The sequence below is a fragment of the Lycorma delicatula genome, chromosome 1, assembly GCF_047948215.1.
Source record: "Lycorma delicatula isolate Av1 chromosome 1, ASM4794821v1, whole genome shotgun sequence".
Classification (NCBI taxonomy): Eukaryota; Metazoa; Arthropoda; class Insecta; order Hemiptera; family Fulgoridae; genus Lycorma; species Lycorma delicatula.
The window spans coordinates 364358755-364380545 of record NC_134455.1 but is presented as its reverse complement, the minus strand read 5'-3'; the positions used below and the strand labels follow the sequence as shown (position 1 = coordinate 364380545).

Here is a 21791-nt window from a genome sequence, read left to right as displayed (position 1 = left end):
TTGAAATTGAAGATAACATATCATGAGTTATTCATAATCATCGCCAAACAAAAACTGCTCCAGATAAATTGATGAAAATTGTATAAATGTTTTTCTTACGCTGTCTGCACACTAAGAAATGACTTTTTGAAATTCCGATTAAAATTAAGTAACATTGAAATTTACAATTTTTTTAATTTATCGGCAACAAATAAAGATATCAGCTTGATTTTTTTTATGTATATCATCTTCGTTTGAATATTTGAAAACCAATTTTTAGATTTTTGAAATTCCAAGTTTCAAGGATTAAAAGGGATTTTTTTATCTTTTTTGAAACCCAGCTACTTTTTAATTTCTCGGTAATAAATGATGAAGTAGACCTGATTTTTGGTGAGTGTAATCTACATGTGAATAAACCAATGTCTAGATTTTTATAAATTCGATCTTGAAACGGGATGAAGAAAGGTAAACAAATTTTGAACAATGATTGTAAATTTTGCCAATCCCGATAAATATTTAAAAACCATTTTCGGTTTTTTTTTTTAAATTCCGATTTTTGTAAGAGGTACAAAGATATACGGCGTTGTGTCTCAATCAACACAGACAGTGACACAGATACTGTATGTGTGACTGGCTGCACATGCCTCCGGTTACTTGACTAAATTTTTTTTTTCTGTCTTCATTCATTTGACTGGTTTGATGCAGCTCTTCAAGATTCCCTATCTAGTGCTAGTCGTTTCATTTCAGTATACCCTCTACATCTTACATCCCTAACAATTTGTTTAACGTATTCCAAACGTGGCCTGCCTACACAATTTTTTCCTTCTACCTATCCTTCCAATATTAAAGCGACTTTTCCAGGATGCCTTAGTATGTGGCCTGTAAGTCTGTCTCTTCTTTTAACTATATTTTTCCAAATGCTTCTTTCTTCATCTATTTGCCGCAATACCTCTTCATTTGTCACTTGACTAAATAACATAAAATAAAAAGACTGACGTAAATTTACAATCAATACAGCGCAGTCAAAACTGCGACGGGTATGTATTTTTATGCAGAGTGTTCCGTGAGATATTACCAAAGTTAGGGGCAGATTAAACAGAAATAAACAAAACCTTTCATTTGAACAGTTAATATCGCTTTATTTTCCCTCCGTAGGTCTTTATTTTTGTTTCTTTTTTCCAGTAATCAAAAGTCAACGGACTAAGATATTTTAATGAAACTTTTCTTACATTTACCCAAGAACATCCACAAAATAAATACGTTTGAAAATTTTACCTTTTAGAAACGTTAGTGGTTATTTAATTTTTTTAATCATGAATAATAAATATTAATTTTATCGAATTATGTTTTATTAGATAAAATGTGATGTCCTTTATTTTGAACAAAGGGACCCCTTGGTTGGTTCAGATCGGTTGATAAAAATCTGAGATTGACTGAAATTATAAAAATGGATCACAATAATCGTGCAGTCTGACAATTACGTGCCTGTTTTATTGTTACTAGTAAAAGATTATTTTTAATTTAATTAGTGATGGAAGAGAAGACATACACAAAGTTGTCAGGACTGTATAATTTTCGTGACCTCTTTTAACAATTTCAACCATAACTCAGTTATTTTTCAACTGATTTATACAAATAAAAGACATTTATACAAACTTCTATTGTCATTTTATTCACAATAGAATTTTTAATTTATTTAATATGATTCGATAAAACTAATATTTACTAAGAATAGTTAAAAAATGTATCTAGCCGTCATTTTGAAATTTTAAAAATTATTTATTTTGTATGTTGTTGGATGTACATTCCCCAAATTTCATTAATATATCTCAATCCAGTCTAAAAATTTTAATTTTAATTGAAAAGACACATAATGGCGGACAAAAGGAAACTTAGGAGCGATAGATCATTTGTCTACATAAATTTATGTTTATTTTGATGTCCTAAATGAATCTCTTAAGTTTGGACAACACCTACCTGGGCACTGTAAATTGATGATACATTTGCATCAAATGACTATTAGTGACAATCTAACCTAGTCAATCTAACCTAGTACGGTGAAGTATCCATATCCAGTGAGGAATTGGGTGAGATAAAAATTCAACTCATCATGCATTCGACTGACACATTCAAGGTGTCAGGTCTTTAATGAGACATCTGGTCTACTTCCCTGCGATCACACCGTCCCATTTCTACTGCCACCTGTCCATCGCCTGTAGCCGATCGTGCCTAGCTGCCACCACTCTGAAAGTTTGTTAATTGTACTTACAAATTTCCCTACGTTCCTGACCGAGTAGATCGATTGGGAATATGTCGAACACTACCATCACTTTGATTCAAACACCTCGGTAAGAACAGGTAATCCTCAAAGCCCATTTACGCTGAAAAGAGGTCATATGGTTGTAATGCCTAATAATCACCATTGCTTTCACACACATCTCAGCACCCTAGAGGAGAACGTTTATGTCAAACATTCAACAGCATTTTCCACTCTACTTTCGGTCCTCCCAAGTTTGCCAACAATCTACTAAAGGATGTCGATACGTCTTACGTCTTGTCTCACACCCTCTGGATTTGGGCCCAGTAGGTGAACTTGTAATGTCGATAGCCACTTCAAATATCTCACCTACTTGTATACCTGAAGGCATACTTTCATAGAAGGATGGTAGGGACTGTTTTGGCCAACATGACAATTTCAGCTTTCCAAAGAGCCAGTTCGACCGTGGTGATCAGTCATTCAGCGATTCATCACTTGATAAAGTTTGAGCTGATTCGTGCCCTGGCACTACGAGCGAGTATGATAGCGGTTATATCTTTCACGTATCAAATCAGCAAAGCGTTCTCCGGCATCTCAATCTTGAACAAACTGTCGTAAGACATGTTCCACAGATCGGGTCTCAAGATAAAATCCTGGGCAACCCCAGCAGAAACTTTCCTTTCCTTTATCCTAAACGAGTCATATCTGTATGGATTATTATCTTCATCATCCAAAATTAAAGTTAAAAAATTTCATTAATGTACACTAGTTTTTATAAACTGCTGTAATAAATTATTATTCAATTTATTTTATAATTAAATATAATTTTTCATATTAACAAATACAAGATGTTAAATTATTTTTGTAATTACAGACTTTTCATTTAAATTTTTTAATGTTATTAATGCATATGTATGTTCAGCAAAAGAATCCATATGTTAATTTTTTATGTAAATAAAAAAAAAAATCACCAGTTTTGAAATTGCTACTTCAAAATCAAAAGCGAAAGTTTTTATGTAACAACAGAAAAAAATCATCCGTGAATTGTTGACTGTAATAAAATGGTAAGTTCACTGTTGCTTGATAAAAAAAAAAGTGACATCATTAAATAAATTTCATAATACAATAAGCTACATAAATTTTACCAAACATTTCATATAATTTCTATACAATTTATTATATCTTCAAAAGTATTTATTAACAAATATATATTTAATATAATAATAATAATAGATTTCGCAAGTCATCTTCTGTTTGTCATGTTTTTAGTATATAGATGTTATAGACCTACGTAATTTATTTTGAAGTGAAATAATTTCACTGCTTTTTAGATGACAATTGATTCACTGATGGTTATAAAGTATTACTTATGAGAAGAAAAAAAAAATAGGATTTTATACAGTCCTAAATGTGGCGTAAAATTAATTCATATGTGAGTCACATATAAATTGATTATTTTACATTAAAAAATAAATAAATATATATATATATATATATATATATATATATATATATATATATATATATATATATATTTAGATATAATTTTAGTTTTACAGTATATTATTTAATATATATATTATAATATTTTTTTCTTTTCATAAAATTCTTTGGAATTGACTTCTTTTAATAATAATACATTCGGAAATTATAATAATTAGCTTGTTTTAGTTGAAATAATTATCTTCATTGTACATACATTATATCGATTAAAAATCAATATCGCCGATCTCCGTGAAACAGTGGTCGTCTTAGCCTTTCATCCGTTGGTCCCGGGCTCGAATCCCGGTCAGGCATGGCATTTTTCATATGCTAAAAAAATTTCCATTTCATATTCCCGTGCACAAACTTCGAAGCTTATGTGATGAATTAATAATAAAAAATAAATAAAAAGAAACGTGATATTAAATTAAGGATTTAATTTAATAGTTTAGATTCTGAATAAGCTCCAAAAAGTCTAAAAAGTAGTGAGCCTTTTGCGCACGAGATAAATTTAGCGTCCCAAATCTCAGGGTATATGAGTCTCAGTGGATCATGCCGAACGTCATTTGACAGCTGACAGTTGCAGCTAGTAGATGTGCAAGGAGTGTTGGAATTCTTAATATCAGACGTAAGGTATTGTGTCTTGAAGATGAGTGAACTTTCCGTAAAACTACGCTACATTTTACATCTTTATTTCGATAAAGGCACAAATGCTGCGCAGGTCCGTGAAGAAATTTGTACTGTTTACGGGCAAGATACTTTATCAACCGCAACAGCAAAAGATGGTTCAGTCGCTTTCGTTATGGAAATTTCGATGATTCGAGATGCTCCTAGTAATGGGCGACCAACCACAGAAAAAGTGAATGATATTCTTGCAAAAAGTCGTCATGTAAGCAAGTTATGACATCACCTAGTGGAGAAACCAAACCATTTGGAGAAAGCTGGCTACAAAAAAAAGCTCGACGTTTGGGTGCCATATGATCCAACTCAGAAAAATTTATATTCAATCGAATTTCTATCTGCGAATCTTTACTGAAACGAAACGAAATCGAGAGATTTATGAAGCGGTTGATCACGAGCGATGGAAAATGGATAACGTACGACAAAAATGTGCAAAAAGGTCGTGGTAGAAACAAGGAGAAGCTCCACAGTCTGTGAAAAAGCCCAAACTGACGCCCCAAAAAGTTATGCTGTGCATTTGGAGAAATTGGAAGGGCATCTTGCATCACGAGCTGTTACGGTTAGGTAGAACGATAGACTCAGACCTTTACTATCGACAATTAGCGCGAATGTCCATAGCAAATCAAAAGAAAAGAACTGAACTGAACTGGTCAACAGAAAGGTATACCACGCTGACAGCGCCAAACCGCATACATCTTTATAGACCTGTCAGAAATTGAAAGAACCTAACTGGGAGGTTTTAATACATAAACCGTATAGCCCAGACGTAGCCTTATCAGACTATCCTTGTTTTAGTCTCTGCAGAACTCGCTGAATGGTGTTAAGTGAATTTCATAAGAGGCCTGTGAACACCACTTGTCACTATTTTTTGACCAGAAACCACAGACGTTTAATAGCGACGAGATTGTGATGTTGCTGGAAAAAAGACAAGGTCATCGAAAAAAGTGATGCATATGTGTCTCAAAATGTTATTTTCCAATAACAAAAAAATTATACTCAATTTTGAGGTTAAAAATTCAATACATTTTAGACAACTTCTTTTTTTTAATCTTCAGTCATTTGACTGGTTTGATGCAGTTCTCCAAGATTCCCTATCTAGTGCTTGCTACTCGTTTCATTTCGGTATACCCCCTATATCCATATCCCTAAAAATTTGTTTTAAATATTCCAAACGTTGCCTGCCTGCACAATTTTTTCCTTCTACCTGACCCTTTAATATTAAAGCGACTATTCCAGGATGCCTTAATATGTGGCCTATAAGTCTGTCTCTTCTTTTAACTATATTTTTCCAAATGCTTCTTTCTTCATCGATTTGTCGCAAAACCTCTTCATTTTTCACATTATCCACCCATCTGATTTTTAACATTCTCCTATAGCACCACATTTTAAAGCTTCTAATCTTTTCTTCTCAGTTACACCGATCGTCCAAGTTACACTTCCATATAAAGCGACGCTCCAAACATATACTTTCAAAAATCTTTTCCTGACGTTTAAATTAATTTTTTATGTAAACAAATTATATTTCTGACCGAAGGCTCGTTTCGCCTGTGCTATTCGACATTTTATATCGCCCCTGCTTCGTCTGTCTTTAGTAATTCTACTTCCCAAATAACAAATTTCTTCTGACTCCATAATCGTTTCTCTACCTATTTTCACATTCAGTGGTGCATCGTCATTATTTCTACTACATTTCACTACTTTCGTTTTGTTCTTGTTTATTTTCATGCAGTAGTTCTTGCGTAGGACTTCATCCATGCCGTTCATTGTTTCTTCTAAATCTGTTTTACTCTCGGCTAGAATTACTTTACCATCAGCAAATTGTAGCATCTTTATCTTTTCACCTTATACTGTTACTCCGAATCTAAATTGTTCTTTAACATCATTAACTGCTAGTTCTATGTAAAGATTAAAAAGTAACGGGGATAGGGAACATCCTTGTCGGACTCTATTTCTTATTACGGCTTCTTTCTTATGTTCTTCAATTATTACTGTTGCTGTTTGGTTCCTGTAAATGTTAGCAATCGTTTTCCTATTTCAGTATTTGAACCCTAATTTTTTTTAAATGCTGAACATTTTATTCCAGTCTACGTTATCGAATGCCTTTTCTAGGTCTACAAATGCCAAAAGATGTTGGTTTCATTTACAGAAAAAATATTACTATGTCGATGAAGTTTGAAATAATAATAATAATAATAATTAAAAAATAAAATAAAAAACAATTTGAATTTTCTATATCCCGTTTAACGTGTAAATAAATATTTATTCAATTTTCGTTAACATCTTCAGAATTTCCATTTAGTTTTTAGTTATTTCTTTAAATTTACGCGTATTTACGGTATAAATTACTTTAGGTGTTTACATCTATATATAATTATGAGTATAACATAATGATAACTAGAGTCATCCGTGTACGCGCATCATGTAAAAACTACTGTACCGATTTTAATAAAACTTTGTAGAATTATAACTTAGAGGATTCGTCATTATCTCCAATTAGAATCCCCACGATATTCCTAATGTGGGTTAAGGTATTAATGATATTCATTAAAGAAAAAAAGTAATCCTTTTACTTCATTGTATTTCTATTACCATGGTAAATGGAAAGATCTCTGAGTTCGATCAATATACTTTTAAATATTTTATTACATGATTATTATAATAATAAGCTTAAATTAACATATTTAGCAAACTATTATAGATTATGGTCGTTTATCTTAGCTGTCGGATTATGAAAAGTTAAAAAATATGCCTTCAAGAAACTGAAGTAAATTTTCTTATTATTCAAAATTGTGCTAAATAATGATAGTATCTTGGTCTTCTGAAACAGGCGAAGTTAGTGGTTCTCGGTTGGTTATTGCTAATCGTTTTTGAGTTATGTGAGATACATACGCACATATATACATAAGTACGTACCGAAGTTACGCCGAAACTAGTCAAAATGGATTCAGGGATTTTCAAAATGAATATTTTCGTTGAAATCTGCAAACCGAAATGTTTAGTGATCACAATACTTCTTTAGTTCTTACAAAAAAGTAAAAAAAAGTTTAAAAAATGAAAAAAGGAGATGAAATCTAAAGACTGAAATTTTTCGCGTTCAAAATATTTCCTTTACTTCGTACAAGGAAATAAAAACGGGGACGGATACACAAACAGACACACATAGAAATGCCCTTTAGTAGAGTACGATATTATATTTTTTAACTTCATTTTTTGATATAATTAATAATATGTTTTATTCTGTAATTGTATTTTTCATTGTTAATATACTTGTACTGTATTGAATGGGCACTTGGCGATAAGGCTTAGAGCCTTGGCAAGACCCAAATATGTATAATGAGGAATAACGTTTTTCTGTTTTGTTGTGCCACTTATCTCTTTTTAAAACTATTGAACGATACTCGTAATTCTGAAATTATTTTTTCCAGTCTTAGACCAACTAATCTTTTGGCACTATAATTAATTAACAATTTGTGCCATGCGCACGCGTGTAAAAGAAATAATGTAATATATATATTTTTTTAAATAGAAAAAATATTCAACGAAAATGACCTTAATATAATTAGATAGTTTTTATTTGGAAAAATAAATAATGTTAATTGTAATTAAGTTAAAAAAAAAAATATGTATATATATATATATATATATATATATATATATATATATATAAAAATGTGGCTGAATAATAAGGAAATTGTATGTTTCGTAAGCAGGATGTGTAAAATAAAAATGCCAAATTATTGTAATAAAATATAAGAAACGAAATCAGATAATATTATATAATACTCAAAATATATTCATTATTTTTAAAGTATAATTCTATTACATAAAGAAAATTATTTTTACTACACTTGTTATTTATTTCATTATTCATATAAAATGGATGACAGACAGCTATAAAGTTCCACGCTGTTTCACGACCAATTCTGAATTAGCTAACCATGACGATTATTTGTTTATCTTCTTTACTCTATTATTAATATTTAATCTTCAGGAATGCTTTTTCAAGGACAGCTTTCAGGATAAAAACTATAATGTTATGAATGATTTACTCATAACTTTTTCAAGTTGTATAAAAAGTGCAGATGGCGTTACACTAATAAAATTATTACATATTTTATTAATTTATTTTCATTTACTAAAAAACAATATGACTTGCTTTTGTTTAAAATTTAATCTGATTTTTTTGTTCAATCCATTTTTGCTAGAAAATCATTTATTACGTAACGATTATTATAAACAAGTTATATTAAAGTTTACGTAACAAGTTAACCATTAAAAGGTGAAATTTAAATTCCACGGTATTTTTCAAATAATCATACATACTGATGTTATTAACAGCTGTTAAAATAAAAAAATACAATTTAATTTAAAAATAATCTTTATTTACTTTCCTAATGTGAACGATGCAATCTGTTCAACTAGTGAACAATAAGCTCAGTGAAATTAGGCTGATATATATATAACAAGTAAATGAGGTGTACACACTCAGGCCGACCATATCTAAGATGTGTGCTTAATTGAATCCCAACCACCAAAATACACACCTGCATCGACTGCCTATCATTCAAATCCGAATAAAAATAATTTTTACTAGTATTTAAACCTCAGAATCTTCGATTTAAAAAATTAGCTGTTAACTGATTTGCGACAACGAAGGTGGGCTAAAAATAATATGAAATAAAAAATGGAGCGATATAAACTCCAAAGGAGAAAAAAAATATTATGAGAATTCATTCCAAAATATGGTGAACTTTTGCAGAGATTTTCGTAAAGATAGTGGTGTTTTCGGGCGTAATAATAAAGCTTCGCCTCGTAAAACAATTGTAAAATCAAATTATAAATTTGCGATAATTGGCCGAATTACTGATGTGAAGACGCAAGTCCGACAAAATCTCAGACTTCTAGGCGGTAGTGAGGTGGTGCACCGCACCGTCTTGCAGAGAAACAGCGTCCATCTTGGCACATCATCTAGGTGAGGAATTAGAGCATTCTGAAGCAAATCCAGATAAACGATACCTTTTACGGTTGTCTCCTGGAAGAAGAACGTGCAGTACAGTATTTGCTTGTTTAGAGCACAAAAAATTTGAACTTAGGGCTATCACGAATTGCTGCAAAGTTTCATGAAGGTTTTTGCTACCCCATATTCGGCAGTTATGGGTGATCATCTTGCCACTGATATGAAACGTTGACTCATCACTAAAAATTACAGTCTAAAAATGTATCGTTGTCTGCAATTTTATCCATCGTTTCCATACAAAACTGAATCAAAGTAATTTTGTCATCATCTGTATTGTGTTGAACCACGGTTAGTTTATACGGGGATTCAAGTCCAATCTATTATGTAATACGTAAACGAAACAGTCGTTTGTGGATTGCCTGTCACACGTGACGCACGTCGAGTTGATTTCTTTGCACTATTGTTGATATTTCTCGGGTTGATATTGATATTTTATAGTTGATATTTTTCGCACTAGTGCAAAGCTTTTTTTCTGAGTTGTTCCACGGCAGATTTAACGACGCGTGGGTGTCCAGGATAATTTGTTTGTTTAACAGAAGGTCTCAACGAAGGTTTGATGCCAAGAGTAAATTGTTTGCCTACTAGGAGGCTCCCTACCGTACTTTCTACGAAAATTATTTTGATCTGCAACTGCTAACTGCAAATCGTGAAACCAAAACATATTGCGAGTATGTTCCGTACTAGTAAATGTATTTTTAACAATACTGGTGACAGTTTTAATGTCCGAATTCGGTAGTAATGAACTAGTTCAGTTAAAACTTGATGTGATTTTCTATGAAATGAGACTCTAACCGAATCTGTACGTTATCTAAATAAACGTTTGTATCCTTTTAAAGTTGTGAAGTCCTTTCTGAATCCCCTTTAAGGTAGATTTCATAAAAAGGCTATCTATTGTAATGGTACCATGAATCGATTTCCGGAAAGATTTCGACATATCTTCGCGTTTCACATCCCCCAGACCGCCAAATCACAATCAGTCCAAAAGTTTATATATATATTTCACTTTCTTGTGGACACGATAACTGCCGTAATTTTACGCCAATCACTTTCAAATTTGTACATAAAGTATAACGACCCAAAATCTCGGTTGAGTTTGTTAATGGGCAAAATCGAACCTATGGGGTGGAAATGGGGGATTTTTCAGAAAAATAAAAAAATCGCTATAACTTTGTCGTTAAGTAAAATATAGAATTTTTTTAAAAGTTTCTACCATTGCTTGGATAAGGGCCTAAAACTTATCTACGTAACGTTTTTTGACATCACCAATCACTGGCGCAGGGGGTGGAAAAAATGGGGTTTCGAAGACAAAAAATATCATACCTCCCTTAATAGGCACATTATCGAATCGGTTTAAAGTGGTCATTAGTCCTCTAAACATTACCTAAAACTTTGGTTCGAAACATTTTTTGATATGACCAACCCTTACAGCATGGGATGACCAAAATATTGCTGGAATTGTAAGAAGATGGGGCTTGTCGTATCCTAAACATGTGAAACTTTTTTCATATGCAACCGTTATAGTATTAAGTAAATTTGAAGTTTTTCTTAACTTTAAGGTGGAAATCTTTTTTATTCCCTACTTAGCACCGGTGAAATCTACTTCCGCCTTCGACGTGACTAAAGCAATTTTTTAGTATTGAACAGCGAGAAGGAAAGAAATAATTTTTCTACTTCATAAATGCAGTCTTTGAAGCTTATTTTTGAAGTCGGCGACAAATTTTAATGAATTATGATTACACGAATTATAGATTACGAAATTTATTTGAATTTAAACTTCAAATTAATTCTGAGTTAAAAGAATTGTTTTGGGCCAAGTAGTGAAATAATAATTTTTTTTCCTTTTCAGTGTGCAATATTTTAAATATATATTTTTGAAGTTTTATATATATATTTTTCCAAAAATTTAGTCTTTATTTTTTGAAAAAAAACATTTTTTGTTTTAATCTACTTTCCTTTTTAATTTCTTCGGAGCAGAATTATGGGCAGGCCTACAAAAATGACTGTTCATAAGAGAAAAGAACATTCACTTGAAACAAAACCAACTCGTACAAAACGACTTAAAGATCCGAGGGAAAATATACATAGGTCCTATAAAATATTAGGAGTCAAGGGTCTGTTATCATACATGATTAGATCCTGCCTAACATGCAGGAATACATGAAAAATGTAAGTTATTAAAAGAAATGAAGTTTTAAAGGTAACGTCGATTTGATTTAATCCAAAAGCGGCTTTCAAGCGAGACTAAAGAACAAAGATCACACAGTTTTTCGCTCATTAATAAACTTATTTATAATGAAACGCCTGGAATACGTTCGAATCGATTGACTGTAGTCAATTTAAAAAACTGCGAAACGAAAGAGCTGATGAAAAATATACTTGTTTACAGAGAAAACGTCAAGAATCAAGTAATTTAAGGCAGGTACTCAATGCAGAAGCTTTTAGAAAAGCAATATTACGTTCTTCTGCCTAGATCAAAGATTTTCGCTCAGAACGTTTCTTAATAGTCTAGTACCAATTGATAATGGAGTGAAATAACTGCAGGATTATCCTGTATTGTTAAAAAAAATTCCTTTCGGCACGCCGGAAGGCGGAGGTAGATTTCACCGGGGCAAATTAGGGGTAGGCGAACTCGGATTGTACGAGCTCGTATCGAAAATTACTTTCCATGTTTTATGGACACTCGTTTTCTCATTTGACTAAAAGCTATTGCTAAATTTATCAAGACTTCCTAATGATTCCTGTGCTTGTTAGGATAGCTATGATTTTTTTTTCTTCTTGAAACCACATTTTTTCCAGCCCTTGGCCCTTATCCAAAGAATAGTAGGAACTGTAAACGAATTCGATATTTTACTTAATAAGAAAGTTATAGCTATATTTAGTTTTTACAGTATTTTTTTTTTTTGGGTCATCCATTGCTGTAAGGTTCGGCATATCAAAAATTATTTCAGACAAAAGTTTTAGATAATATTTGGAGGACTAACGACCACTTTGAACCGATTCGATACTGTGCATATTAAGGGATGTATGATGTTTTTTGTCTTCGAAATCCAATTTTTTCCACCTTCTGGACCAATGATTGGCGATATCAATAAACCTTACCTACATAATTTTTAGGCCCTTATCCAAAGAATAGTAGGAAGTTTAAATGAAATCGATATTTTACTTAATAAGAAAGATATAGTAATATTTTGTTTTTTTCGAAAAAGGTCCCCCATGGTCCGGTTAACTACTATTTTTCTGATTATTGTGATTGTAATTACTATATTAATATCTGTGTTTATTAATTGTTTTATTGTCACTTCTTCTTCTTCTTCTTATTATTATTATTATCATTATAATTGTATTTATCACTATTGTTACTATTATTAATTTGTCCGGTTATAATTATGAACATTTTAAATCAATAAACTGTAATTATATAAACATTCTAAATTGTCAACCTCTCAATATCCTGATCGAGCCACGGAACACGCGATAATATTTATACAGATTATGATACTAGGTTTAATAGTTGATTATCTGCCTCAGGTTGTAATAGCAGTAGAACAGTTAATTTTGTATCAGCGAGTGAGATTTAAAATTTTTATCTATATATAAATTCTATAAATTTATATTTATATATCTTTATATAATTTTTTTTTAAATTATGTTTTTAATATAAATTTTTGTATATTCATTCTAACGAGGAAGAGATCTCTGCGAAAGCGCTACATGGATCTATAAAGAATGAACAAACTTCTGGATATATAAAATATGTTTTTTCTTTTATGTTTATTTCTCCTACGCTTTCTCCTCTTAGATAAATAAACCTTGGCAGAGCAGTAATAATCGGATTTTAACGTCTAATTATAAGAGAATTCCTACAACAATTAATGCAGAGTAAACCACTTCCTATCTGGTTATTTAGTTACACACGTTGGAAATAATAATTAATATAACAGTAATAACTGATAATAACATTCAAATTTATGTTCCGTTAATGTGTTTCTACTGTTAACTATGAAATAAATTCTACGCAATAATAAATGACCTTGAAATAACGATTGACAGTAACGTAGTAACATTTTTTTTTGCATGTGTTAACACATACTCGCATGGAGGAAATCCTTACTTATTTATATACATTACTGGTTAATATATCGAATGAAAGTTCTTTTTTCTGTAGATTTAATAAGCAAATTATTGATATCCTGTCATTTTCGTATATAATATCCTAATTACTGTGACAATCAATTTTTTTATTTATTTTCTTTCTTGTAGGTACTAGTTTATTACGTAAACCTAATTACGTCACTAACTTTCGCTAATATTCTTTCGTTTTAAAAATGTTTTTAAGGAAAACTTTGAATTAAATTTTATATGATTTTGCTTTTATAAGTTATTTGAAATCTAGTCAATTTTGTTTAAAAAAAACAATTCAAATTTTTTATTACAAATACTGGTTTAGTTATAAAAAATTTAGGTCATGCACGTGATTTTGAATCTTATCGTGAATTTTTTTCAGTTAAATTTTTTTTATTTTTTCCGAGAAGAAATCAATTAAATAACAATTTAGAGTTCTGGGAAAGCTTATTTCTACCTCGAGTGGTATAACATAAATGAAGTTTGTCAAAATAAAAAGAAAGATTATTATTCATCCTATTTTGTTGTAGATTAATATTTTTTTTAATTGCAAATTTTCTTGAGGGTTATCAAAGTGATTTAATTTGCAACCATATTCTTTTACTTCGAAGCACTCTAATAAAATCCTAAACTTCATCATTATGAAATTTTATTGTGCTTACATATATTCCTCTCTGAAGTATAAAAAAAACGGGATACAAAAAAGGGCAGTCAGACAATTAACTGGCTTCAAAAAATATAAATCTTGTAGGCCTATATTTAGAAAATTAAATATTTTAACTTGTTTTTAGGTTTATATTATGAATGTACAACCTTTTCTAAAATATAACAGAAGAGTCACTTATCATAAAAAGAAAAAATAAGCAAAATCCATGTCTTATCAAACCAGACAATAGTTAAATATATTCCTTATTAAATTTATAAATATATTCCATATAACCCCGGGTTCATAAAGGAAATATTTCCCATTATTTCCCCGCCATGATCTCTTCATAGATCTATCATTTCTTTTTACTTCCATGTACAAAGTAAAAGAAGAGTTGTGACCACGAAAAATTTCGGTTAACAGATTTCAACGGAAATATCCATTTTGATTATCTCTGAATCGATTTTGATTAGTTTCGGCGTGACGTCTGTACGCACGTACGTACGTATGTATCTTGCGTAACTGTTGTAACATCTAGTAGTGCATCTCCCCTTTTGATTGCAATCGACTGACCCAAAAGTGGCCAAAAAAATCCCAAAATCCATTAAAAAATTGGATTTTGTACTTTTTCTTAACCGCAGTAATAAGCCTTCATTGACAGCTTTTCAACGGCATATCATTATAAGTGGTACTTATTTTCATTGGTTCTAAAGTTATAGCCAAATGAAATCTTAATTGGTGAATATTTGGATCTTACAAGGGAAAGGCATATCGGTTCGAATCAAACTTCATATCCTTTTTTTAATCTAAATATGTTGATTTATTAATAGTTATAAACTTCTACTGAAAAAAAAAAACGATAAATAATAATAATAATATAAAAAAAACTGAAAAAATATCAGAAGTTATTAATGAAATAAACCTTTATGTATTTTTCATTTTAAAAAAATGTGTATATTTAATTTAATAGGAGTACAAGGAAGTCATGTAGTGCCCAGATCACATTTTTTTACAAAACTTTTCACTAAATTTCACAACAAATATAAAGGTCCTTTACAGTCCTTCTTCTTGAGAATTCAACCGTTCAAATCTAGCCTGTTTACAGTTCAATTTTGGATAAATTTATAAATTTTTTTTTTTACTCTTGTCAAAGCATTTTTTAGCTATGTTGTAGAATTTTTAGGAAGATCTACAAATTTCCAAAATGTAATAATGTTCAAAAATATTCTAAAATATCCCCAAATGTTCCAGAATTTTAACCTTTTATAATGTTTTAAGTTTCTTATCCCTCATCCCTCCCGCAGCGGTTACGGGAAGGATGGCATGTCTAACGCGCAAAGTATTTTTGTTCATTACTAAGTAATAATTTTCCTAAATTTGGTCGAAATCAGTCATGTGGTTTACACAATTTAATATTTACAATCACTTGAAAAAATTTTAAATTAAATTTTATTTTTTTTACAAATAATATTATTCTGTCAATGAATCATAAAATAATACTAATTAAACATTTTTAAATTCCTGAATTTTGGCAATCTGTTTAACTTGTTGTATGCTTTATGGGTGTCTTTACATGTCATTTTTAATAATAATCAAACCATTTAAAAAATCTTCCAACGAATTTATTTAAAATACGATAAGATTCTATTTTCAGAAAGGAGCAGCATTACTATAGACATTTATTGTCTATAAATGTAAATACACAAAAAAACACGATTTTTTCGTTCAAAGTATACATAAATATGTGCTCAAATAATTTTCATTAATGCCTTTTGAACTGCGGTTTATTGTGTAGGTTCTTGGTTTTTTTTTTTACCATAATATTATTTCGGGTGTGTTATATATTTTTAATAATAATTAATATAAATTTAATAGATTATTTTTTTGTTAATTTTATAACTAATTGTGTATTTTGTGATTTTGTTCTGATCTATGTTTTGCTATTACGGTTTCGATTGAGCCATCTAGGTAATTATGAAGGCAGTTCCTTCCCTTTTATATTAGATAAGTAGCATATCTATCGATTCCAATTGTGATCTATAATGTATGCAACCATCAGAATAAAAGATTTACTTATTCACAATTAACTGTAACAGAATTAGCGTAATGGATACTGCCTTTTTAATAATGTATCCAGTAATCCTATATTATATATCCACAGTAAACTACGTGTAATAACTGTTCCTTTTTAATAGCTACAAATGCTAAAGTAAACAAATGGGCAGCTAATTGTTATTGTATATAATAATACAAGTGATAAAATTAAAAATTAAAAAAACCCACGAGGCCGTTTTAAAAAAACATATCTACTGCAGCGTCCCCTGACGGCTTATAATGTAAAACTAATCTAAGAACTTGCTCTGAGGTGATACCTCTGTAATACAAAAAAAAAAAAAACACATTAAAATCGACCCAGCCGTTTTAGATAAAGACATCTATTGCAGTGCCCCGTGGTGACCAATAACCGTAAAACATTTCAAAGAACCTGCTCTGAAGTGATACCTATGTAATGCAAAAAAACCGCATCGAAATCGGTTCAGTAGTTTTTAAGGAAAATGTTAACAGACGCGCGCGCGCACACACACACACACAAAACGTCTTACTTCAAATGCATATACCGTCTCCGTTCCGTCGTGGGTAATAATAATTAAAACTAGTTGTAACTGATTATTTTTTATATTTATTTTAAGAACACCCAATTTAATATCAAATATCCGGTTCATGTTTAATCAATCTCATAAAGAAATTATTACAAATAAAAGTTTAAATATTTTATAAAAAGTTAGTAGGTTAATAAAATTTTTAACTGATCTATTTTTATGAATGAAGAGATATTGTACATTTTTTATATAAAAAATGCAGTTTATTTTGTTAATTCCAATTATCTGGTATATTGTGTTTTAATAAGTGATATATAAAAATCCGTCAACCGATTTTTGAGATATAATACGAAAACATTCCTGTATTCTGATTTTCCAATCGTTGAAAAACAGGTAATATATTAAAAATACTTTAATTGGATTAAAAATTCGGTAAACTATTTTATTTTTACTTTTTTTTTTATTTTACCTCCCGGACCACCGTTAGGCATTTCTTCAGAGCATGAGATGAATGATTTGTAAATAGTTAATTTCAAATCTGGCCTACAGGAGAGTTTAAGTAATAAATAATCTATTCGGAAAATAAACATTTAAAATGTAAGAGCATTTGGTAAATTTTATTTTTTTACTCTTTTACTGTCGAGGTGTTATTTAAGAGGGATTGTACATCTCTTTTGAGATTAGTTATAAAAAAAAAAAATGACCAGCAGTTTGGTTAGGGTCTTTACAGTCCGATGTTTTTTTACGTCAAATTTTTTGTTTTTCAATTCCCTTAAAAATTGATGTACCATAACCTCTTACCATTTAACATTTTTCAGTTGCCCTTCCCCTTGGGAGTTTGAGATGTGATGGACTCATGCCAAAAAAATGATCGTTTGAAGATCAACAAATGGTTGGAAAGAAGTATTTAAGGGTTCCAATACTTTATTTACATTATAGATATATTTTTAAAAAAAATCTATTAAAGATTAATAGCCTTATTATGAAAACATTATTGAAAACATAACTAAAAAAAAAAAAAAAAAAAAAAAAAAAAAAAGTTTTAATATTTGCTGCTAGATTGTTTTACAAGCGCATTACTAGGCAGGACTTGTATATGGTGATTTAATTAAATCATGTACTAGAATTATTACTGGGTTTTTTCCATTACGGTCCCAACACTTCAGCTTAATAATCACTGAGAAAAACAGAATTTTACTTTAACTTCTTTTATTAAATAGTGTATTATATAATCTATTATTATTGCTATTTAATATCAATAGGAACGACTCATTAAGTAAAGATTTTCCTAATTATAAAAATATTAAACTTTGTGCGATGTGATATAAAAAATATATATATAAATAATATACGCACACATATAAAAATAAAAAGTCGGTAAGTTTTTGCCCACCTGAAACACGTGTGATGTGGCACAACATGACTTCCTTGTACGCCTATTAAATTATATATACACATTTTTTTTTTTTTAAATGAAAAGTACATAACATTTTATTTCATTAATAACTTCTGATAATTTTTCCTATGTTATTTTAGATTATTATTTATCGTAACATTTTTTTTACAATGAAACGTTACTAATTATTAATAAATCAATGTATTTAAAATAAAAAAATAGTTACAAAAAAAGTAGATGTCTGATTCAAACCGATGCGCCTTCTCTTTGTAAGCTCAAAATATTTCATTAATTAAAATTTTATTTGGTTATAATTCTGGAACCGATGAATATAAGTACCACTTATGATATATCGTTGAAAAGCTCTGAATGAGGGATTACTACTGCAGTTAAACAAAAGTGCAAAATCCAAATTTTTTAGACTTTAAACATTTTGGATACTTTTGGTCCAGTCGAACGCAATCAAAAGGGGAGGTGCACAACTAGAAGTTACAACAGTTCTAAATCCAAAATTTCAACATCCTATAGCTAATCATTTTTGAGTTATACGAAGTACATACGCACATACGTACATATGTACGTACAGACATCACACCTAAACTAGTCAAAATAGATTTAGGGATGATCAAAATGAATATTTCCGTTGAAATCTGAGAACTGAAATTTTTCACGATCATAGTACTTCCTTACTTCGTACAAGGAAGTAAAATTTCAAAGCCATATATAAATTTATAATATTATTAGCAATGTTTTATGTTGTACATAAAAGTACATTTAAATAATAGATGAATGGGATTTTAAATTTTATATGAAAATATAATTTAATGAATGAAGAACTACAGCAACACTTGGATAGGTTAATATAAAATTTTTATTAACGCCTGGTACAGTAACAATATGAAAATAGGTACGCCCCGAATTTATAATCACAATTAGAAAGTCTTTCATTAACGATTTGATAATTTTTAATTTATTTTTAAGATTATAAATGGGTAGCATACAAGAATTTTTTGATGTAATCGATTTGGATATATCCTTTAAAATACTCGTAAAAATTTATCCTCCTACATCGACGAAATGTTAGGTCAAAAAAATAAAATAAACTTTAAATTATTTTGTAAGTAATAATTTATAAAGGGAGACTTTTAATTCCCTTAGATTTACTGTTCTACATTTATAAAGTTTTAGATTTATAAATATGAAATTGAGCTGGTATATAAATGAATACATTGAAAATAACAAAATAGTCACGGAGTTCGATAGAACTACGTCGGTAAGAGTTGACGAATTCAACGAACTACGTTTACAGTTCTAAACATGATCTAACCTAACAGTGAAATTAAAGCGGAAAAAAAGCGTGAAAACATAATATTTCAGTACAATTAGATTTCTAATACAGAATGTTTTCAAAAAAAAACTCGCATTTTGTTAGACAACGTTTTTTTTTTTTTCATTTGATGAACCGCGGGACTCCAATAAGCCATTTTTTTAATGTACCTTTACGAATAGCACCGCTAGATATCAGTACTTGACAGTACTAGGTAGTGTACAAAAACTTTATAATGTACTTGAAATAATAAAATTTAAAAGAAAATATATTACAGCTTGTTTTAATAGTAAATGCTGTTATGTAAATGAAAGTACTGAAGATGAAACAATTTTTTTAATTCCCATCACTTCCTTAAAAAAAATAAAAATATTAGTTTACAAGAGATTATACTAGTATTAAAAACGAATAAATAAAATAGAAAAATAAATTCAATTGGTAAAATCAAATTTAACGATAAAAATCAAGGATTTACATCACGAATTTTCGATTCAGAAAGCTCATTATACTAATTTTATTAAAAATGGAAAAATATGGTATGATATGACTATCAACAAAAAAATTCAAAAAATGTATATTTGTTTGTTCTAGAAAGGCAATAAATTTTAATAATAATTCCATAACATAACAATCAGTAATTCATAAAAAAAAAAGATAATCTAACAAAACGCAGTGATATTCAAAAAAATTACAATGAAATGGTAAACCGTACGGTAAGAATCTTGCAGATATAATTCTAATAAATTAATAATTTTTTTTAAAAGTTAAAGTCAATAAATTCAATTTAAAATAAAATGTATAATTTTAGATCAGAAAGTATATAAAGACATTTAGACTGTACGATTTACAACATATTACTTAAAAGTTTTTCGTAATACTGTATACAAAGTTATTTTATAACAGTTTACTCACGTGTTATTATAGAGCAGCGCAGTTGTTAACCGACTTATACACAGTCACTGGAGATACTGACGTGAGGTGGTAAAGTCATCGGCACACTGCAGGTTAGACAAGCAACACGTAGTTTAGCGGCAAGTGGCATGTCTTACGAAATTTCTACCAGCCGTCCGTTCAGTAGTTCTCCAACGGTTACATTTCCCTTCCACTAAGATTTATAGAACTAGTAAAATATTACTTATAAATTTTGATTGATGTTTTAAATAATATTCCAAATAAAATAATTCATTTTTTAAAATAATAATATTTTAAACAATAATAGAATCAAAAATATATTTTCTTAGTATAATACATGTATAAGGTAGTGCAGTTTTATTATATTGCACAGTCACAAAAAAAATATTTTTTTGTAATTTATTTCAATACTTTCGACATAAATTGCTTAATTCATTCAATTCACTGTTGATTGAAACTTCATAAGGCTATTTCTGATAAGCTATTATTGGTTTTTTAAACGTGTATTTATGCGCGTGCGTGCGTCTCTCTCTCTCTCTGTGCGCTTGTGCGTTTGTGTGTGTGTGTGTGTGTTGATTGTAGTTAAAATAAATTGGAAGGAAGGTTTTCAAATATTCGGCAACTTATTTAAAATGCCAACGTAAATAAAATAAAGCCCTTTCTTGTAAGCCAGTGTATTGTGTTGTGTTACACGAATACAGTTCCGTCGCCTGGTATGGTAAAGGAGTACAATAAGTGATTTTTATTTTTTTAGCAAAGACTGTAAATTCATAATTATGAGAAAAACACAAGATAAGTTTAAATATTTAATTTTCAATACGATTTAGCCGATTTTCGAAAATACAATTTATTTTGTATTCAGAACAAAAATTAAATTTTTGAATACTTTACAAACAGCAGAATAATTGTACATTCAATAGATATTTTACATCAATACTAAAATCATTTTTAAAAACTAATAATTTCTACAATAAAGATATTCTGAATTTGTTCGAAGTCAATATAGATTTCAAAATTTATTTACAATTTTATAAATAAAATTGATTTTTTTTAATCGATTAAACGTTTTAGAGAAAGACTGTAACAGCGATAAATAATGATTACATAAGTACAAAGACAGTAATTTTACGTCACCACAGGAAGGAACTTACCTAAACCCACCGGGTTGGTCTAGTGGTTAATGCGTCTTCCCAAATCAGCTGATTTGGAAGTCGAGAGTCCCAGCGTTCAAGTCCCAGTAAAGCCAGATATTTTTACATGGATTTGAATACTAGATCGTGGATACCGGTGTTCTTTGGTGGTTGGGTTTCAATTAACCACACATCTCAGGAATGGTCGAACTGAGAATGTACAAGACTAACACTTCATTTAC

The 21791-nt window shown here is 29.8% G+C and overlaps 1 protein-coding gene across 2 annotated transcripts in view; it reads right to left on the bottom strand.

The window, feature by feature from the left end:
* Positions 1 to 20541, bottom strand: part of LOC142317245 (fatty-acid amide hydrolase 2-B-like) — a 135908-nt gene extending 115367 nt beyond the window's left edge. For both annotated transcript variants that reach the window (XM_075353640.1, XM_075353642.1), the window contains exon 1: positions 20420 to 20541. The gene's annotated coding sequence lies outside the window, so the exon portion shown is untranslated. The remainder of the gene's footprint in view (positions 1 to 20419) is intronic.
* Positions 20542 to 21791: the final 1250 nt, after the last annotated feature.